This window comes from Marmota marmota, unplaced genomic scaffold (genome assembly GCF_001458135.2).
Source record: "Marmota marmota marmota unplaced genomic scaffold, marMar, whole genome shotgun sequence".
Taxonomy (NCBI): Eukaryota; Metazoa; Chordata; class Mammalia; order Rodentia; family Sciuridae; genus Marmota; species Marmota marmota.
In genome coordinates this window covers 35,585,705-35,590,714 of record NW_026000174.1, presented here as the reverse complement: position 1 = coordinate 35,590,714, position 5,010 = coordinate 35,585,705, and positions in this window count along the sequence as shown.

The following is a 5,010-nucleotide window of genomic DNA, read 5'->3' as shown; positions in this document are numbered from 1 at the left end:
AAACACACCACACACACACACACACACACACACACAGAGTTTAAAAGGAAAGTAATAGGTCCCCTTTCCCATTGTTTTTGGTCCCTATTCTGCATTATTTTTTTTTATGTATTCACTTTTTACTACCTGATAGATATCATTTATTGAATGTTTGCAGAGTCAACAGAATGTAAGTTTTAAAATATAGAAATTAATTTATTTATTCTTTATTTTGTATCACCAGGGCCCAAAAAGATAAATGGGACACAGTGAGTATGTGTATAGGTCACAGTATTGTACCCAGTTCTCCCCTTTCCTCTTTGTGTTCACGCTTTACCATGTGATTTGGAAGTTTTGCCTCCTAGAAATGGAATATTTTTCCCCATTGATACTAGATACAGCCAGATGACTTCCTTTTCAGTGAAATTTAGAAGGAAGTGACAATGGCAGTGTTCCACTGGCACTGGGGTGTTTGTTTTCCTCCCTCTGGACTCACATGCACTTCTACCGTTGCTATGAAGAAACCATGCCTTGGGTATCTTGCTAATCCAGGAAAGATGAGAGATATTCACTGTACACTGGAAATCAGAATGACATTGAGATATCATACTTGTTTCAGGGAAATGTATTTTAATATCAAACAAATAAATTATTTTATTCAAAGGAATGGAAAGAGTAGAGCCAAACAGCACATCGAAAAACAAAAACAGAAGTTTAGTCTGAATACTTCTGCTCACTGAGAGAAAGAGCTTCCAGGGATAACGAAGGATTGGGTTCTAAAGGTGTCCAGCAATAACTTTACAACTATTGAAGCAAGACATTTTATATGGTGAAAGCTGCAGGCAAGAGCTGAATCTGAAAATCTTTATGATCCTCTTGTAACCTTTGCTTTCATGATATTGTCCAAATGAAATCGTTTTATAAAGTGGTATTTTGTTACATTTAAGGAAGTCACCTCAAGCTCTTATTTGAGAACGAAGACATACTGTTTATATTTGAAGGGAAAGCTTAACAGCTGAATTCCATCCTCACTAGAAAATCAAGCCTCTGTCTTGGTTTCTAGAAAGGTAAAATTAATATAGTTTCATAAGGCCTCAATTTTAGTCTAAATGTAAAAAACAATCATACAGATTGATGCAGTTGCACACAGAAAACAAGTTGAAAGACCAGTGACTCAGTACTGAGGTGGAGAGATTGCTTTCAGCAGAGAAGTTCATGTGACAAAGAGCCATATTTCTTAGTGAATTTATCACAGGTATATTCATTGGTCTTGGTCTGGAAGTGAAGATGCTACTGGTTAGAGATTCCCTAACACCCTTCCCAAACCTGAAAACACACACACACACACACACACACACACACACACACACTTTCATTATATGTAGGTTGTGGAAAGTCAAAAGGGTCATGAGAAGACTCCCTGGAGAGTAAATATTAAGAAAAAATCATAGAAGGGGTAGATTCACTAAACCTTGATATTTAAATTGACTAATCCCTTCTACTTCTACTTTGTTTTCTTTAAACATTTTCAGTTGGTAGTTTTGCCTGGCCTAGACAACTTTTTCCTAACCATGTTAAACTGTCAGAGATCAACTATATTTCCTACATGTCTAGAAATCATTTTCCAGGTTCCATTGGAAGCATTTTTTGCCCTCCAAAGGGGGAAAAAAGAATACCAAGACCAACCCCAGAAACATGTTAGTGCCAATAGAAAATTCAAATATTTATTTTGTTAATTATCATTTCATTTCTTTAGGGAACTTGATAAATCTCTTCAATGAGTATTTATATTTGAATAAAAATTTTGAATACATTTTATTAAGTTTACTTCTGGAATGCACTAAAGACAATTTTTCAATAAAAACAAAAAGCATGTCTTGGAACTTGCAGGAACCTCTGGTAAAATATGTGTGTCACAATAACTAGATAACATTACCAGTGTGAATGTTTATGAAGAATAAAAAAGCCCACATCACTTTTGAATGGTATATTCTTAAAAGAATAAGCTAACTGCTGTTTTCCTACCTTGGTTTCTACATTTTTATCTCTGATGAAACTAGACAGCATTTATTTCTCCTTTATATAATATTCCAACATTTTTTCCTTAATACATACACCATGTCACAATGTATATTGACTAGTTTCCAGAGCTAAGTTGAACAATTCACAGTAAAATTCCATATTGAATCACCTTTTGTGAAAGATAATAATGATTTATTTTAGACTTATTCAGAGCTACAAATCTTGCTGAGCTGAAAGAGAGATATACACAAATACAACGACATCAGAGGGGAATTGGAGTGCAGTAAATAGTATCTGGTTGCAGAAAGAAAATTATGCAAGACAAAGCAAGAGAACTGTGTAGATGAGTCAGTGATCATTGGAGCTGGGACTTTGATAGCAGTATAGATAGATACAGAGAAACTGGACTCCTACTCAGGGTCCAACATATGTGCACACACAGCTGAGTGAAAGACAATAGCATGTGTACATTTAAAATCATAGTTCAATTTGTTTTGAGCACTTTCTAAGTATGAAAAAAAAGTCTGAAACAGTCAGTTTGAACACATTAATTATTTCCTATAAGAAGGCAGATTTAAGGAATTCACAGGCAGAAGAGATTCATAGTTTGTTCCATACATTATTTTTTCTCAACTGAGTTGAATACCAAATGTCAAAGGACAGAGTTGTTGCTACTAAAAAGTATGTTTCTTTGTCTCCTTTTATCATCCTGCTGCATAGTGACCAAATCAAAGGAAGCTTTACTCAGAAGCATGTAACTGGTTTCTCAATTTTTTTTTAATTTTTAATTTTTTAATTTGTGTTAACTAGTTATACATGACAGTGGAATGCATTTATGCACTTTGATACATCATTCACAGATGAGATACAATTTCTAATTTTTCTGAATGTACATGTTGCAGAATCACACTGGTCATGTAGTCACATATATACATACAGTAATATTGTCTGCTTCATTCTACTATCTTTTCTATCCCCACATCCTCTCCCCTCCCCTCCCATCACTTCCCTCTACATAATCTAAGATAACACTATTATTCCCTAGAGCCTCCCACCATCTCAATGTGAATTAGCATCTACATATTAGAGAAAACATTCAGCCTTTGGTTTTGTGGAATTGGCTTATTTCGCTTAGCTTGATATTCTCCAACTCCAACCAGTTACTGGCAAATGCCATAACTTCACTCTTCTTTAAAGCTGAGTAATATTTCACTGAGTATATATACCATATTTTCTTTATCCATTCATCTATTGAGGGACACCTAGGTTGGTTCCATAGTCTAGCTAATGTGAATTGAGCTGCTATAAACATTGATGTGGCTGTGTCACTATTTTATGCTGATTTTAAGTCCTTTGGGTATAAACCAAGGAGTGGAATAACTGGGTCAAATGGTGGTTCCATTCCCAGTTTTCTGAGGAATCTCTGTACTGCTTTCCATAGTGGTTACACCAGTTTCAGTCCCACCAGCAATGTATGAGTGTACCTTTTTCACCGCATTCTCGATAGCATTTTTGTTGCCTGTATTCTTGATGATTGCCATTCTGACAGGAGTGAGAAGAAATCTTAGAGTAGTTTTGGTTTGCATTTGTCTAACTGCTAGAGATGGCGAACACTTTTTCATATATTAGTTGATCAATTAATTGTATTTCTTCTTCTGTGAAATGTCTGTTCAGCTCCTTATCCCATTTATTGATTGGGTTATTTGACTTTTTGGTGTTAAAATTTTTTGAGTTTTTTATATATTCCAGAGGTTAATGCTTTATTGGAGGTACATGTGGTAAAGATTTTCTCCCAATCTGTAGGCTCTCTCCTCATGATATTAATTGTTTCCTTGGCTGAGAAGAAGCTTTTTAGTTTGAATACATCCTATTTATTGACTCTTTATTTTACTTCTTGTGCTTTAGAAGTTTTGTTAAGGAAGTCAGATCCCAAGCCAACGTGGTCAAGATTTGGGCCTACTCTTTCTTCTATTAGGCACAGGGTCTCTCTCTATTCTAGTGCCTAAGTCTTTGATCCACTTTGAGTTGATTTTTATGCAGGGTGAGAGATAGAGGTTGAATTTCATTTTGCTACATATGGATCTCCAGTTTTGCCATCACCCCTTTGAATAGGCTCTTTTCTCCAAGGAATGATTTTGGCACCCTTGTCTAGTATGAGATAACCATATTTATATGGGTTTATCTCTGTGTCCTCTATTCTGTACCATTGGTCTACAAGTCCATTTTGGTGCCAACACCTTGCCATTTTTGTTACTCTAGCTCTGTAGTATAGTTTAAGGTCAGATATTGTGATGTCTCCTGCTTCACTTTTCTTGCTAAGTATTGCTTTAGCTGTTCTGGGTCTCTTAATTTCCAAATAAATTTCGTGATTGCTTTTTCTACTTCTATGAAGAATGTCAATGGGATTTTAATAGGAATTGCATTAAATCTGTATAATGTTTTTGGGTGTATGGCCATTTTGAGAATATTAATTCTGAATCTCCAGGAGCATGGGAGATCTTTCCATCTTCTGAGGTTTTCTTCAATTTCTTCCTTTAGGGTTCTGTAGTTTCCATTGTAGAGCTCTTTCACCTCTTTTGTTAGATTGATTCCCAGATTTTTTTGTTTTGTTTTGTTTTGTTTTTGAGGCTATTGTGAATGGAGTAGTTTTCCTAATTTCTCCTTCCCTAGTTTCATCACTGATATATAGAAATGTGTTTGATTTATGGGTGTTGATTTTGTATCCTGATACTTTGCTGAATTCATTTAATAGTTCTAAAAGTTTTCTGGTGGAATTTTTTGGATCTTCTAGATATAGAATCATATCATCAGCAAATAGTGATAGTTTGAATATTTTGTTACTTATTTGTATCCCTTTAATTTCTTTTGTTGTCTAATTGCTCTGGCTAGAGATTCAAGGATGATGTTGAACAGAAGTCGTGAAAGAGGACATCTTTGTCTTTTTCCAGTTTTTAGCAGGAATGCTTTCAAATTTTCTCTATTTAGAATGATTCTGGCCTTGGGTTTAGC